At 26.4% G+C, this 19,002-nt stretch overlaps 1 protein-coding gene across 1 annotated transcript in view; it reads left to right on the forward strand.

Annotated features, from left to right (window-relative positions):
- Positions 1-8,808: 8,808 nt before the first annotated feature.
- Positions 8,809-19,002, forward strand: part of LOC129981547 (heat shock protein beta-1-like) — a 39,076-nt gene continuing 28,882 nt past the window's right edge. The window contains exon 1 of the mRNA XM_056092422.1: positions 8,809-8,943. The gene's annotated coding sequence lies outside the window, so the exon portion shown is untranslated. The remainder of the gene's footprint in view (positions 8,944-19,002) is intronic.

The raw sequence follows: 19,002 nt of genomic DNA on the forward strand, positions 1-19,002 counted from the left end.
ATTAAATATTAAAAAGACTTTCTCTGGTGAAAAAAAGTACAACTAATTCTGGTCAGAAACATTTAATTGCTAAAGATAAAAAAATCTAGCTTTCATTTTGTTATTCTGAATGTTAATTAGAATAGTCTGTGATTTTGTAATTAATATTATCTGATGTAGGGTAAATTTGTTCAGGAAGAAGAGGGTTTCTGTACATCAAGAAACTGTTTAGCAAAATATCTGCATTTTATTTTATTTATTTTTGTCACAATATTTTGGGAATAATGTTTATATTTGGAGTATACTTACCTGAGATGAAATAAATTTAAGGATTTGCGACTACAAGGATTACTTGCAGACCTTAGAAACTTCTCTTAATGCACTCTGATGACTATACTCTTTGAAATGCAGAAGCCGTCTTTGTTTTCACAAGCTGAGCAACGTTGCAAGAAATTGAGAAACTCTGATTTTCTTTAAAGAGGGCTTTCAGATCATGTATAGTCAAAGTATTGCAGTTTTAAAAATGACAACACAAGCTTGTCTTACAGAGAATAGTGCAATAATAGAAATATTTATTAATAACTCATTATTCAAAGACTGGATAAAAAGATTTTTGAAATATCAGTCTGACAGGATATAATGGTATATAACTGATTAGTAAATCAAATTTACGTATAATTTTTTTCTTGTGTTTTGACCCACTTTGTAAATAGATATGCCTAAAGCTGCAATAGACAGTGTTCGTTATTAAAATGTACTAAAAAATAATCTGTGAAAAGAATCCTCAGCTATAAATTAATTTCAAACTAAAATTTGAAATTTCTTAATTATTAAATTATTAAATGATTGAAATTGTGGAGATAAACGTTTTTCTAGTATTCACCTAAAGGGGAAAAATCTAGAGCAGTCTTTAAAAAAAAGAGATGCATGGAAATAATTTGGAATATTTTCCAAGGTCATGAAAATCGTTGTTAAATTACTATGCTAAGAAAATAAATAAATATTCAATTTCCTGAATAATTAAAGAAAAGCTTCGATCTTTGAGCAACAAAAGAATAAAATGCAATTCGAAAAACTAGAATTAATATGTTTTTCAGAGGAAAGTAAGATGAAATCAGCGATTTCAGGAACTCATTAAATCTATTAGAGTATAACGAATAAAAATAACAGATAATTCTCGGAATAGAAAGGTTGTGAAATAACTATGAAGAATCATTCTCGCATTATTTAACAAAATATTCCACCTGAATATCCAAGAACTGTCATTTAAAGAAGCATTTGGTAAAAAGTTTCAAATTAAAATAAATATTATGAGTGAAATTACATTTTATAAGTTATTATCACCTGAATTACTTTTGCGTTAAATATTTAGAACTAACATTTGTTTCTAAGAAATACTAAATAATGATGCTAAATTCTTTTCATTTTAATAGCAGCATGCTTATTTATTTATTAATCGATTTTTCTTAATGGTGTGAAATAAATAATATCACTAGAAACAACAAGTAAAGAGCTATACATTAAAAGAGAACAAACTTGATAAACTTTCTGTCAGTATGGTTGTAAAAGTTAAATGACTAGAATTAAATTTTATTTTAAAAAATTATAAATTATGATACTACATTCATTTCGCTTTAATAACTTCATATTTATTTATAGATAAACTTGCATTTTCTTAATGGTGTCAAATAAATAGTACCATTCTAAAATTTATGAACTTAAAATCAACTTTCAAGAATAAACTTTCAGGAATTTTATAAAATAATAATAAAAAAATTCATCGAATAAATGCAAATGTCAGAATATCCTTTCATTTAAATAATAGTTCTATTTCTCTTTCATTGTTAAGCTCAAGGCCTTTTTTTTTACATCAATTCACTTCAATCATTTTTATTTTTTGTATCCTGCTTTTTAATGTCAATAGAAAACTTTCGTTTTCTGTAATTATAATGCTTTTAAAATAAGGATGTAATAACGGATTTTCATAATTTAATGATTTATATTGCTTGTTCTGTTCTGTTAAAATTTAATATATTCCCAGGAAATACAAGTGATGATGCCATCCTCTGATAAAGAAACTAGAAATTAGAGTTGTGCTGTAAAAGTTCGCATATTAAACTAAATTATATAATTACAAACATTATAAGTACATTAATTGTGACAATACCTAATATCTAAACCTTTAGAGATTTATATCTGATTAGAAAAATGCACCAAATGATTCAAAAAATTGCTTTTTTATTATTTTGCATTAATAAATGCAATATTGAGAAATTAGGAATTCTAAACTTCATACAATTCTATTAGTCATATTTACATAAATATTAACACACAAGCATTACAAAAAAATAAATAAATAAAATTCTTTTTCTACGACCCAAACTGATTAAATCAAAGAACTGAATTCAGGTATTTTAGACCTCAACGTCCTTACCAAGGAATGTATTGAACTGTGGAGTTTCTTAGAGGCGGTTAATGAAATGTGAGGAAATCATGATTTCAAAGCTTCATAATTCCATATTATAGAAATATGAAACTATTTTTTATTTAAAATGTCAATCTGTCAAGAATACATAATTTAATATTGTTAAGAAGACAGAGGACTATATAAAAAATTGATTTCGCAATTTCTTTAGAAGTAAGTTTATTGACTAAAACAGCATAAAATATAATTTTCTATATCATTTGGATCCTTTTTTTCCTTTAGAAGTATATGCCTATTTTGCCTTTGAATGATTTAGAAATTAGCTATTGACCTTCGTTTAATCTGGACACCCTCTATGCCATTCTTTTAATATAAGTATTGTTTTATCAGCACGTAATATAATTTCATAGCAATAAAAGCCTCGAGTAGGCAAATTGTATGGAGATATGCCCAGTTTTCTTTCTATGCAAGATAAATAAATAGAACAGACGCATATGAAATAATCATTCATAAATATTTATATTTCCAGGATGTTATTTCAGGATTTGTGTGAAGTTAAAACATGTAGTTAAGGCAGAAAAAAAAATCACCTGCTTTATCCATTCCATGAGAGTTTGTATATATAAACTTGGTCCTGAAATGGAAAAAAAAATATTTTGAATTAATATCATTTATAACATCCGTATGCAGAAATTAAAAAAAGAAATTTTTAATGAATCTTATACGCTTAAAGGGATTAAAATCAATTTATTCATGTAATATACAACAAATGCGTCGAGAAAATTTAACATAGGAAAACATTCCGTATTTTGACGATCACTTGCTACCATGGCATCCATTGTATTAAGCATTTAAATAGCAGACGATGTATGTATGCAATTATCTTTTCATGCGGATTTATCGCCAAACGGATTGATTCCATTATCGAGTTTTTTTTTTATCATTCCAAAATATGTAACATACACCATAAAATATCCATATATCACATGTTGAGAATTTTTATTTTATAAATCGATTTTATGACTTCGGTGACGGATTTTAAATCACCGAGACAACCATTTGTTCAAAATCTTGAAAGAACGTGTCTGTGAGAAATTCAGGCTAAGGCCGAGATAAGCATTTTGTTCATACGAAATCACGAAATTTATGACGGTGATTTATTTGATGAAATTTTGTTGTATCGCATTTTTTTCTTTTGGTGCCAAGAAAGTCAAAAGTGAACAAAGAAGAATGATTCGCAATGTCAACATAGTAAAGTGGAATTTTTAATATAATGCACGTAAAAATCCAAAATAGATGGATGAAAACTTTTAAATATCAAAAAAATAAAGCGATTTATTTCTAAAAATGTTATTTTGGAACACTGTGCAATCTCATCCTGCTGTAAATTGGAAAGAAAAATTATTCCATTTTTGATACAAACTGAAACTGCTTGTAAATTCTGCGGCTTATTGAACTTCATTGCCCGGATATAATCAAGTTTTGCAGAATTTGTTAGTTTTTTTGTTTGTTTGTTATAAAACTTCTTTGAATTTCTAATTTAAAAGTATGTTCTCATACTTTTCAGGAATCATATACAATTAGGTTTTTCTAAATTTCTAAAAATCATTCCATTTTAATAACTATTTTTTCCATATTGATGGCAACAGCGTAACATAAAAAGCAGATGTACAATTTGAGACAAAATCTGTCACAATTTTCTGTTTTATTTATTTTTTTAATTGAATTCTAAGCAGAGCAATAAATACATTTTGAAGGAAATATCTAGAAAGTTTTCTTTTCGAAGATCTAATATGATAAAGATTAATTTTACTATCAAAAGGATCGAGAAAGTAGGTTCCCGACAAGTATATTTCGAAATATATAATTTGAATTAAATAATAATTAAATTTAGTCAACTATTTAATAAATCTGAGATTGATGGCTCTCATTTATGAATTATTAGTTTTATAAAAATTTTTAAAGGAAAAAAGTTATTAAATTCAGAACAATTTACATTTTGGAATAATATAGAAAATCGTGCTAAAACTTTTGCATAAAAAGGTAAAGGAGATTTGACCTTCTAGTACGAAATGTTGTGGCATAGCAATGTTTTAGGCTTGATTCATTTATCCTTATTTTATCCTTAAAATTTACTTTTAATTGTATAACAGCAATAACATTGCCCCGAAAAAAAAAGTGTTCTCCATCATCACAGCACACATGAATATAAATCCCGTGATTAGAACAATCAAATGTGGTGAGAAATATACTTGAATTTTTTTTTTATTTATTCCCATTAAAAATACATAAAATAAAATAATTATCACTGAAAAAGATAATTTTCTAAATTTTAATGACAACTGAAGATAATTTTGAACTTTAATATGATTAGAAATTATAGGGGAAAAAATGTTTTGAATGAAAAAATGAATGAATATTTGAAATATCCTTTTTTAAAGAACACCAACTACTCAAGAAAAGATACCACAGCATCAATTGTTCTTTCCTGTACAGCATTTTGAATGGTTATTTTTAAGCCAGATTATAAACTTTTATCATGTAAAAGTACATAAATGTAACATATAATATTCATCTTTCCAAAATACCGCCAGTTCGCTTTGCATCGTATACTGGTATCTACTTGATACTGTATTCAAAGTATGCTAATCGAAACTAAGATGGTAAATCCATATTATGACATAGAAAAATGTGTGCTATTCGATGAATGGGTATATATGGCTACTTTTATTGTTTTTTCTCTCTTGATCTAAATATTTTTTCAATTATGTTTGAGACTTACTTTTGATATTTTTTATTACCCTTAAAAGGATTTGATATCATTTAATATTTATTATTATTATTTATACATTGCGAACTTATATTTTTCCATTTTTAGTGGAAAGATTATAATATTTTTCTGTGTTATTAGTATTTGTTTCTCTATTTGGGTTTCATTTTCACGGGCATTTCTAAGAGAGGGTAATAAAAAAAATTCGTATTTTTTTGTGATTCTTAATTAAAAAAGACGTTTTCAAATCCATTCAATCGATCCGTAGCAATAATAGCTACACGCACAGTGGTATGAAATGGTATTTTATATAATGAATAAGCAAGTTATTTGAAATATATATTTTTATAATGGTATAACTGAAATTTTTTATCTCGATAGGAGCTGAGTTGTAAGAATGGCAAGTTGAAAGAAAGCTGACTGTGTAGTTTTCGATTTCTAAATTGCATTGAAATAAATAATCTAGATGCAATATACATATTAATCCAAGCTTAAAAAATATGCCTAAATATTTCAATGATTAAATTCATAAGATCAAACATTTTATAAATATGATGTAAAAAATTTCAAATGAAATATCTGTGTATTATCAGCAAAAGATTTAAAAATGATAAAACCATTGATATGCAAGCGTTACAATTTTCTTTATGTAAACATATTCTTTGAACGATTACACTAAAGTGATTTCGATTACTTGACAATATTCCTATGATTCACAGTAGCGTAATCGATACATATTTAGTTCTAAAAGACAAACGAACTCTCTAAAATGTCTTTAAAAAGATATTTAATGACGTAAACATGATTTTATCAATAAAAAATGTGGGAAGATTAAAACTCTGCACTACTTTAAGATAAAAATTCTTAGCTATTTTTATTATCATCCAGAAAAGGCAATATTTATCACTTGATAAATTTTGAAATCTTTTACTTGGGTGTTAAAATCTTAAGATTAGTTCTGAGTCTTTAAATTCGCTTCAGCAAATCATTTACTTCAGTTTGTTGCCATAAATTGTTCAGTGTAAAAGACTACAGGGAGGAATTTTAAGTTGAAAGAACATTGTTAATTTGGACTTCAGAAAAGCAGGTGGATATTGATTTATTATTACAGCAATTTGTAAGTACATGTCTTATTTTTTTCATTATTTAATTCTACAAAATAGAAGAAAATAAAAATGTGAAATTTAATTTTAAAAATGAAACTGGAATTTTAAAAATTAGATGAAAAAAAGCATTTTTTCCCTTTTAGGTATTTAATTTCAAATTTTAACTATAGGTGTAAATAGTTTAATGTTAAAGAAATGTAATTTACTTTTATTATCTACCAAATTATGTGCGCGATGCTGCCCAGGGTTAAAATTTCCTGTCTAATATTTTTAATACAAAAAAAATACTTTGTATAAAATATCATAATACACAAAAACTTTTTATCGTCTAAAAATCAAAAGGCTGTCTAAAACACTTTTTAATAAAAACGAAAATATAAGCTGGATCAGACGATTTTTAAAATCCACCGATAGCTAATTTACTGTTTATCAATAAACCAAATAAACAGTTGTTCCTGATATAAAATGTGAATCATCTGCTTTGAAACCTTCTTAGTGCTCTTTCAAAATTCTGTTAATGTATTCTGACAACATTTCTTTTTTTGTATTCTTTTTTTCCAACAGCAAAAATATTCTTACAAAAATTAACGAAAAATTTAAAGCCAATAAAAAAAAACGTTGCAAATATATTTAAAAAATAAAATAAAAATGTCAAAAAATAAAGGTAGTGTAGTTTAGAGTCTCACCGTAATCCAGCAACGGAGAAAGTAACCTACAAACTTCCATATTTTAAAATCCACTGCATCTATTTAATTATTTATTAAATTTTGAAATTTTTTTTAAGAAACTTCCACAGAAATAAAATGATGTCATCAATAATGTAATTTTTTGAATTATAGGATACTTCAAAAATATTTCTTAAGGAAGAACTTACTTCGAAGTTATTGTTGGAAAATGATCCAATAAATAAACAAATCCAAAAACAAAATTCAATAAATGAATAAAATAATTATTTCATTGTTTTTGAAATATTATGTTATAAAAACCTTAAATAAATTAAAAGCATTATCATATTTTTCTTTTTTTTGTTACTATCTTTGTGCAGTCTTAAGTATTTACATTAGTCATATATAGATAAGCATATTCAGGGTTGATAATTTTAAGACTTAAATTTTAGAACAAAAAAATGAAATTATTTTTAATAAGAATGACGCAGAATTTAAATTTAAAGCCAATTGTGGACACTTTTCCAAATCCTGTAGAAATTATTGAATGTTTGGAATAATGGATGTTTGGTTATTTAATAAGAATGAATAAATGCCTTTTCTTGTCAAAAGTATCGTGATTATTTTCTAAGATGAAAACATCTATTTTCAACTCAAACAGAGCTTGAATTTTGAATAGAATATTTCAAAATAGAATGTCAATTAATTCAAACTCTATTTTTTAAGCATGGTTTATGATTTGAGGTTTGTTACGCTTTTTCCATTAACTGTTTTAAGTCTATATTTATTAAAATTATATCTCTAATTTTTTGGATATGAGTTATTTACAAATAAAATTGAGAAAAATTCTGGAACAAATAATCAATTGCAGCCTAATCTCGATCAGCCACTTTATATAATTAAGTTTTACATCATTCAGCCATCATAATTTTTCTTCTTATTCATAATATTTTACCGCAATGGTATTTAATTTGTTTTCTTTAAAATACATAACATATTTGGTAAAAAAGAAGATATACTCCAAACCTTCGGAATATCACAGTCTTATAGATTTGATTAGTTCATATTTTATTTTTAAATTTTGCTTTTAATATATATAACAGAGATAAAGTGTACACAGAGATGCCTTGAATATCATAACAATACACATGGGTATAAATTCAGTAGTTAAAATAAATATAGTTTCTGTTGAATGTATATTTAAATTTAAAAAAATAATGTGAGGAAACTTTTTAATAAAATAAAAGCGTTACCATTGAATAATTTATTATTATTAGCGTTATAAAATTATTTTTGTTAAATAATATACGTCGAATTTATTTGCGGTAAGCGGCATTAATTTTGATTAAAAATGTAATTAAAATTTTGAAAAATCTTTTCTGAGTGAGCATCTATTGATCAATAAGTATGCCAAATATTGTTATTCCATGTTGGGCATCCAGCATTTCTATGCAATGTTGATGGTTTCGAACGATTTATCACTATGCATGCCACATAAATTGAGGAAAATTAAAATTTAAAAATAGCAGAGCTCTAATATTATTGATTCAAAGTAGATAATTAAAGAATCATTAAGAGATCAAAGTTATTAAACAATATGAATTATAAATAAAGAAAACAAATAGTGATTCCGGAGAGGTTATCTTAATGGAGGAAACATCTGCAGAACAGTTTTTTAATAAAATCTCTCCGGTGCAAAGTCTAGCTTTAAAAAAAGTAAAAAAACTGGCGGCAATAACTGACTCAACACCACGTATTAATGCCAAAAAGTACGTAAACTGAAAAATGTCAACTGAGAAAAAGATGAAACATTTGGCGACCTTTCCTTGGCGAAAAATTTGCCATCACAATCGGCATTGCAACCCTAATTTTGCCGGTTATGTCTGCGACGCCACTGTCTGCTTCAAATTAAAGGTCAGCGTGGTACAGAAAAGTTGTGAGAAAATTTTGTGCAAAAACCACCTGAGAGACAACCGTGGAATCGACCTTTTATTCTAGGTAAGTTCTGCCTATTGCCGTTTTGAACTGTCAGTTGACATGTCACATTGTATATTGTTTTCCGCGGTATTCTACTGTTCGAAACTTTAAATGTGACGTAGCGTTCATCTGTTTCCATGACAACTGCGCACGAAAAGTCGTGAGGAGAAAACACAACGCAAACGATAAGTTTATGTATTTATTCGGTTTTAAACGTATTTGCGTTGAAATGAATTATCGGTATCGCAAAGTTTTGCCCGAGATTTGTTTTAAGATTATTTTTAATCTTTTTATTATCTGTCACTTGTATTCAGCATATTGTGTAGTTACATAACTGTGTATGCTTAAAATATTCTTCATAATTTTTTTAAAAAAGCTATTGAATGAAATAAATTGCGGTTTAAATTGGCATAAAAATAAAGAGCAAAATGAATGATGCTTTTATAAGTATATGCCGAAAAATATAAATAAAAAAAATTATTACTCGGTTATTGAAAGATATTGTTTTAATTTTATGTAAATTCTGAAAATATATAACGTTTTAAGTTTTAAAACTTTTCAAGGAAGTATTTTTATTTATAGATAATAAATGAAATTATCAATGATGACTTAATTTTTGTATATAATATTTATGTAAATATAAAAAAAAATGACTTTTTCGATATGCAAGTCCTAATTTTTTGTGAAACATTTTTGATTAAATCAGTTTTGTCTATTTTTAGATGGCTAAACAAGAACTAACATAGTTTTTAAGTATTTAAATGATTTCAAATAAATTTGTTTCACTTCCTGATCTCGTAAAAAAAATTCTTAATTTTATTCCAGAATTTTTAATAAAATATACAAATATATAAAATTGGTTGAGATATTTGTATTGCATATTTTTTTTCCTGATATAAAGCCAGAATTTTAGAATTAAAATATAAGTATTATGTTGAAAAAAACATAGTACAGATTTGTCAAGAAATGTAAGTTTAACATCATTTCCGATAATTTGCGCAGTTTGCGTAATGTAAATACTGATAATAATAAATATGTCGCCGTTTTTTCCATTTAACTGTTCTACAGGGTTCTTTATGCACTTTAATATTATTATTAAAAATACTTTCTTTTATTTTTTCAAGCTCTACAAATAATTTTAGCTCAAAATAATAAAATATTAGATTCTTAGAGCATAAAATTTAGTGAAGTTTTTTATAGAACCACTTTTATTAGAAGATTATTCTTAGTATCATACTGTTTAATTAGAAAATCAATCAAATTATCTTCAGCTATGGTTAATATGATGGTTTGTTTAATTCAATTCTCGTGGAAATCCTAAATTTATACCTAAATTTAATTTGCCATAAATGTAGATTTCTAAAATTATTGCAAAAATAATTACCACATTTTTAGTGGCTTTTCTGTAATTTTTAAAACCTTTTTCCTAAAGAAATAGTTCAGAAAATGGTTAAATGATGTCCTGCATTCGTTTACTTTATTTATGTTAGTATTTATAGAGCATGTGTGTCGTAGATGCGCTTATAAAGAGCAATGCATTTAAAGCATACTTAATTATATTTAATTAATATGTCTTACTTAGTATTGGAACTTTGATTATTATATAACTGCGTTAAATTTTATGTCTTGTTTTAAGTTCCGAAAGGAAATTATCCCTCTTCTTTTTTCGTGGCAGTATCCAGTATATTTTCATATATTCAAATAATAATTTATGCCTTTATGAAAGTCACATTTCGGATACTTATAAGTATATTTATGTTATATAATTTAGACCTAGATATTATAAATTTATGAAGTTCTAGATATTTTTGAAAATAATGTTATAGATGAAATAATAATAATAATAATAATTTTTAAAATTATATATAAATAAGATATTTTAATGTTTATGATAAATGTATTTATGTATGTTTCATTAATTGCAACTGAATTAGAATAAGAAGTTAACATTGGCTCCTGATTGTACTGCGATATTATAATATTTACGTTTCGGTAACAAAAAGGGAAAAAATTAAAATGCTTTTATGAATATTAACGTTTTTGTTAATAATTTTACAATCAGAATTACGATTGAATATAATTAATATTTGCGTTTACCCCTACAAAATTTAAAGGCCGAAGTTGGTGTGGGATTTTGGCGTCTATATCATGGGATTGCCTGTGTTTGTTACTGCCGAAACTTCACACTATGTGTGAATATGATGTAATACTGCGTGCTTATTATATCGACATATCTATTTTTATTTATGTGTCTTTACATTAGTGTGGCGTGGTAGTTTGGTTAGAGGTATATCGTCTTGAGTACTGCAATCATTTTTCATCCACGGTTTAAAATTGAGATATATTAATTCAAAATACATTTCATGTAATTTCAAAATAGATATTGCATATATCTGTCAGATCAAAATTGGATTTGCGTATATCTATTTTACTCCTTGAACCGGCAAAGGCACCAATTAACATCAATTATGAGGATTATATTTGTGGTTAACGTTGTCAGTAATTTGATTAAATAATATACCTAGGCTTGGAACAAAAAAATCGTTTGTAAAGTAACGAAAAAAGTTGAAATTGTGTAAAATTGAATAATCGTCCGCATAATTTTGATTTAAGGCAGAAAGAAATTGTAAAATAATTTGTAATAATAATTATTATTGTTTTTCAAAATTCTGTGAATTTATCATATATATATATAAATTCTAATTTCAATTTAATTAATTTCCAAGATTTTATCTTAATTTAGCCCATAGTAACTTTATTCTAAAATATTCTCTTATTTCTTGATCCAATTCCACTGTCTTTACTTAATTAATTCAAGAGAAGCTATGTAAAATTGCTGAATTGTCTAAAAGCTCAACTTTCCCACACTCCGCGTGAAGGACCAAATACCGCTGACGAGACAAATTCTTTTTTAAAACCTCCTTGTGTTTCCCCTGCCGTGTCGACGCGTGTAGCGAAAATCCCTATCGAAATCTCATTATATATTAGTACTATGAAGAAATATTTTCCCTATCAAAAGCTTAGGTCGTATAAGACCAGGGATAAAATGTTCAATAGCTTATTCCTCATTCCTCTCTGTGTCGTTGTGCGTGTGTACTCATCGCTTGTACATATGCCTGCTTCTCCAAAATGAAATAGAACGACGTCACGAAATTGAAAGTCTTTTCACTGTCATCAAACCTGCATTCTGCTTCACATAAAATAATGCTTATAAATGATGCTAATTGCAATCGATTATTAAGATATACTGTTTGCCAAAATTATGTGAATTTATCATAGCAAGATGATAAATTCACATAATGCAAATGAATTCAGTTTATTGAGTAATGACAGAATGATCAATATGCTTTTAAAAGTGAAAAACCAAAACGAGAATGTTCGTGTAGTATATTTAAATAAAGCACGTTTTGCATGATATAATTTTTGCGCAGCATTTGGTCAATGGTATGCGTGTCACGTTTATAGGTTACTATTCTATTTCTTCATTCACTTTCATGATATAACTGAGTCATACATAAAAATTGCGTAAACTTTTTACTTATAAATGATTAAGTTAAATGAATTTTCCGTGAGTCATTCGATTGTGTAACGTGTGTTTTGATGTAAAAAGCGGTATTAATTACAAATTCGTTCTTAGCCCTCAGATTTTGTCAATAAGGAAATGTCTTAACGGAAAAATAAATTCGTAAGCTTTGGATTTGGCAGAAATATTTTGAAATATCTAATACTTCGGCGTTTCCACTGGTGTCGTAATTCAAAATAAACGCGGGGGTAGAGGGGAAAGAAACCTTAAAATACAAATAAATGACGGGAAAGAAAAATAAACTTATTTTATTCTCCGTAACTTAGAAGAAAATCTTTTTAAAAAATTTTTTACAGAGGAAGGTTGTTTTTTAAAGTAAGTATTTATTTGTATGCTTTATAGAATAATTTAAAGGAATTCGAATTTTATTATACTTTAACAATATTGTTTCAAAAAGTTGTTGCTTTTAAAAAATTCGGCAATTTTTTTTTTGGGGGGGGGCGGGGGTTATTTTTTCGAATATTATGGAAATAGAAATTTTAAGCGTATGTAAAGTAGAAACTAATAATTGGCATCTCTTTACATGGTACTTAAGATAGAGAAATGCTTTTCTACAGGAATTCTTTGGAAAAGTTAATTTCATGTATATAACGCTCTAAAGATAACGAAGTAAATATACTTTAAATGCAATTGCACATTCAGTTTATCTATTTTCCAAATAAAGTTTAGAGATTTGGGTAGATCAAATTTTTATATTACGAGTTTCGCAATATTGGATGAAAACTTGGAAACAGAATTAACATTTGGTATTGTTTTAATTTTAGTTTAAATAGTTTTTAATTTCATTTAAAACTTTATCCTCATTTAATTATTGCTTTGAATAAAGTTTTTTAAAAAACAAGAAATATCATTTATGCATAATTTGATTGTTGTCTTAAAGAAATGATCTAAAGACAGAAAAAGAAAATACAATCATTGAAAGAATGTAACTCTATTTTTTCTTACCATATTTTTAGTTATGGCGCGGAAAATTACAAGCAAATAATAATAAATAATTACGAATGGAGATATAACCTAGATTAATGCATATTTTATTGGAAAATTTACTCTTTTTAAGTGTTAGAGAAAATTTATGCATCTTACCGTAATTATAGTAAGCTTAGATGCAGAAATGACGCTCTAAACTTTATCTAAAATCTACATCTTGATTGATTTTAACTTTAATTTTATTGCATTTCCTTATGGGTGTATGCTTGAATATAAAGGATTTGCTTAATCATCGGTTGGATAAAAGCTGCTGAATTTGGACGATCATTTAGGTTCATTGAACGTAAGGTTAACAACCTATTTCAACAATTCAATTAATAGAAATACACGAAGTAAAAATATGCAAAAGCAAACATTCACTTGTACATTTTTAATAGATACTAGTATTACGAGAAATAATTTTACTGCCTGTAAATTATACTAATTGTATAGTTTAGCCGATCTTTTAAAAATTCACCACAAAAATTAATTATTTTTTTTGCATTAGAAGTTTCATACGCATTTTTATTATGCACAGAATATAATCATCTATTTATGAGCTATTTATTTATTAATCATCTATTAAGAAAAAATAGTAAAATTAATAGCAAAATTCATTATTAATGCGTCTTTATCTGTTTGCTTTTTTATTTTTGAAAATTTCCCAATAACTATTCGTTATTATTTCAGATTGCATTATTTTTAATTATTTATTATTTAGATTTTATTATGTTTTATATTTTATTATCACCCCCCCCCCCCATGCGTCTCTCCGGTTAATGCCCTGGATTGCATATCTTGGTTCTACAGCATTCCAGTTAGAAATCCAGAAAATCTGATTGCTTTATGTATAGTAAATTCTATTTATTCTTGTTTTTCGGAATCTGATTAACTGTAACTTTCACTATCTGATCCTCAGTATCGAGAGCCTCTTAAAAAACACCAAGGAAGCACTTTTTTTGGGAATTCCTCTTTTCAAATTTATAAATACCAACTGTACATTTTTAGTTTCTTATTTTTAAGATTTCATTTTTGCTGTCCAAATTCCGTTTGCCATATTTCCTGGATTTATCTAAAATACCAGTTTATGATTTTAATTCAACCATTTTTTTTAATCGCCTATCATTGAATTAAGACTTATATGAAAACATTAATAAAATGAATTTCCATCTTTTGTCTCAACGATCCAAACTGACTTTAATATTCATGTTTTACTGAATATTTAAGCTTAATCGATGTCGGATGGCGAAAACTATGATAGTAATTCCATTCATAAAGAATAAATGTTCGCTAATATGCGGCGAAAAAAAATTATGTGAAGGCGAGTCATTTATTTCATCTTTCTCACGAGCATTTTCCTTGCCCAGTCCTCTGTTCGAAGAGCGAGAGGGGTAGAGGGGTCACTGATCTCCATTAACTGCTCTTTAGTAGAGACTAACTGCTATTTGATTAGCGAGGTAAAAGGCCAAGTAATCAAAACCTCATATAAATCATTTCAGTTTCGCTTTGGATGAGGATAACGTTTATTAAGTGGGACGTAAATTGCTGCGATGTTTACCATCAGTTGGAGGAAATGCATTTAAGAGATCCGGAGGATGTTTTTATGGTGCTGTCAGAGTTTCTGTGCATTATGCGTTTTGGTAAAAATGGTATCAAACGCGTCGATTATTCGTCACTTTTCTAGATTTTGCCTTGGCTGTTTATTTTTTAGCCTTAACATCAAGCAGTATCAGTGAAAATGAAATTTATATAGTATTAAGCTGCTCGTGTGAAATCTATGTTATCAAATTCGCATTTTATTTGCATTTCGTATGCTAATGAAATACAATATTACATTTTATGTTGTTAGATTATGTTTACGTTTGACTCTAGCTATAAAAATTGCTGCTGTTCCAATGCTCAGAAGTTGTTTTTTTTAGATAGTTAGCTAAATTGTCGATGAAAAGAAGCAATACATTTGTGTGGATTTAGTGGGATTTTAAAAATCCTTATATATCAGTATTCGAAACCAAAAATTTGTTAGGTAAAATAAAAAACTATTTAAGTTTCTTGAAGCTTCTAAGATTTTCAGGAGTATGTTCGATATTTGTTTTTTAAAAGATTTTAATGCTATATGTCATAGGCTTAGAGCAGAAATACATTATATTCAATTTATATGTTCTCAAATTTTTCATTTTTTTTCCCTCATCAGCATTTGAAACTCATAATTTTAAGATTTCAATTCCTGATATTATCGAGAAAGATGAAAAAAAAAAGTAATACATTTGTGTGAATTTAGTGAAATTTCAGAAATCCTTACATATTAGTATTCGAAGCCAAAAATTTGTTAGGTAAAGTAAAAATCTACTAATGTTCCGTGGCATTGCCAAGATTTTCAGGAACATATTCGGTATTTAATTTTTAAAAGATTTTAATGGTACATGCCATAAGCTTAGAGAAGAAAATTATATTCAATTGATATGTTTTCAGATCTTTTATCTTTTTTTTTTCTCATCGTTATTTGAAACTCATAATTTACGATTTAAATTCCTGATTTTGTCGAGAGAAGCTATACAGTGGAATGTTTGAATTTCAGTTTAAAGAAATAGCTATGAATTTTAAAATCTGATGTAATATTTTTTATCTTATCTTAACGTCTACATAGTTTTTAATTAAGTTGAATTTCTTCCAGTGCATTTTTTTAGTGATTACATTATACTTATCTCAGAAATAATAAAAGATATTTAAATAAAGAAAACGTTAATCTGACAGATATCAGACCACAGAATGGTAGGATAAAGAAAACGTTAGATTAATGTAAAATTATTAAAAATAGCATTTTAAAAGAAAAAGGCTATGTTTATTACATATTACGAAATTATACAGAATTACCAAATTATATGGAACATATAAAATTATCTTTACATATAATAAAAGAAAATGTATGTATATTGGTGCTACAAGGAAAGACTGTTTGATTTATAATTACCAAATTTAGCACAGATGTACTTTGGCGTGGAAATGTACATTTCGGTGTGATTTGTTTAAATTTGTAATTAATTAAAAATCAAGAAAAATTTTCTTGTTTTTCCCATAATGAAAATATTATAGCACAAAACATATTTTTATACCATTTAAAAATTTGTAACTATCTTAATGATAAAAATTGAATTATTGTGTAATTTTTTTCTAAAATTTGGCAATTAAAAATATGTTTGGCATAATTTTTATTAATAGATATTGTTGTTGCCCTGACATTAAAATCCTTTCCGTTTTTTAAATCAAATATTTAATTACGTGATTTTTTCCAATCTGTGAAAAACAGGGAGATTCTGCTAATTAGTGCCCAGTTTACTGTTGGAATCGAAAATTCAGGTTACATTTTCCCAAAAGAAACGCAGAATTCGAAATAAATGGTATTACAACTTAAATTTGAGATGATAATGTGATGTCATGGGATTCGATTCCATTAAGAAGGTTCACATGCATACTAAACATAGTAAATACTATTAAATAAGCCGTGTAAGGCTGTGAAAATAATACGCCTTTAATGTTTATCACAATTTGATATTTAAAAATGCTTGAAGAAATCATGAGCTTCAAGTTATGCATAAGAGATTTTAATTCAAATTAATACGCAATTTGTAATTCTGGCAAACGTGTTAGTCACCATATATAGCTGAAATATAATAAATATGGAAAAATATTAGAAAATCTGAGTAGCAGCTAAATATTCATGACTGAACTTGATTAAATCATTTTTTTTTTTTAATTTTTGCTCCACAAACATTTTAAAATTCTGTCATTTACTTTGGAATAACTCAGCTGTAATGTTTAGCGAAAACATCGGTCACTCAATCCCCCCAAAACTAACTGCATTCGGGAGTCAAAAGAGAATTAGCTGAGGGGCTTTCAAAATACACCAAGAAATTGTAATAAAATGTAATTTATGATTGTGATTTGTTGAAAGAAAATCTGTTATAAATGAACTGTAAATTAGATTCGAGAACTTTCGCACTTAAATGCGCGCAATTGCAAGAATTTGGAATGTAAATGGGTGGGAAGCAAATAGGAACCCCGGAAATGTTGCCAGTGTGGGAAAGGAATGAAATCAATTTTCATTTGTATTCGAAAATTGTTAAACGTAATTAGGGTGCAAGGGGAAAAAAGACCTTTCAATTACACAATTGGCGTGGAGCAATTGCCCTTGAGTGATTTCTTTCATACTTTTTTGATGGGAAGAACTGTGAATAGAAGGGAAAAAAACTCATTTCAAATTGATTTTTTGCTTTGCTTCAGGGTAATAAAAACACGTTGAGAATCGAATTGGAAGCGTGAAATTAAATATTTGAGCATGTCTAAAGCGTTATATTAATGTTTTGACAAGAGTTAATAAATATATTTATTATTTCTAAAGTTTCCAAACGATTTTCGTTTCAGGAAGCATGAGTTTATGCATCTATGTTATTTCATCATTGATGGAAATAATAAAATAAGAATGAAATTGCACATTAAATGCATATAATAATAGTTTCTCAATGAATCGAAACCGGGAATTGTTGCAAAATTAATTTTATACATTATTATTATGGTGTAAATTTCGAAATTATTTGAAAGAAACGTTAAAGAATAAATTTATTTAACAGCGGAAAAATATGAAATGTTGAGATATATGCTTTGCATTATAGTATTAATCTTATAAAGCATTTAATAAAAATAAATATTTTAATTCTTTTCAAAAATGATAAGACATGTAGATTAACTGAAGCTATTTTCCTTTTTATACCTATAATTTGTTTAATTTTTTTTGTTCATATTTAAAATTTGCTGAATATTTATTTATTACTGCGGGTTTTTTTTCATTATGAAATTAGAAAAATGAAAATAATTAATTTAAGATTAATTACTACTGTAAAATAAATTATTTCTCATTTTGATAAAACTGAGAAATAATTATTACATTAATTTTATAAAGCCTTTAATGAAAATAAATATTTTAATTCTTTTCTAAAGTCATAGGCATGCAAGTTAACTGAAGCTATTTTCATTTTTATACGTATAGTGTGTTTATTTTTCTTGTACTTATTTAAAATCTGCTAAATATTTATTTATTATTATGTGTGTTTTTTATTATGAAATTAGAATAATTAAAATAATTAACTTAAGATTCATTAATACCGTAAAATGAACTTTTTTCTTTTTGATGAATATACAAAATATAATCTCATCATAATTTTGAAATATTAAATAACATTTTGAAATTTTTATAAAAATTAAGTTTATAATGAATTTTCTCAGTGAAGAAATCAGAAATATTCCTGCCATCAAAGGCTAAAAATTATTATATTTACCTGTTGGATTATTTTAAAGCAATAATTTCTAAAATGAAATTCATGATAAAGATTGACATTAAGAATACAGATCTCTCTAAATGATTCCCAAAATTTTAAAATTAAAACTCTTTTTCATCATTAAAACGGTAGAAATTTTAATCCGTCCATTGAATTTTAAATGCATTTTTAAATTCAGGATTTATTGTGCAATTAATTTTA

The sequence above is a fragment of the Argiope bruennichi genome, chromosome 8 (assembly GCF_947563725.1).
Source record: "Argiope bruennichi chromosome 8, qqArgBrue1.1, whole genome shotgun sequence".
In the NCBI taxonomy this organism is placed as follows: Eukaryota; Metazoa; Arthropoda; class Arachnida; order Araneae; family Araneidae; genus Argiope; species Argiope bruennichi.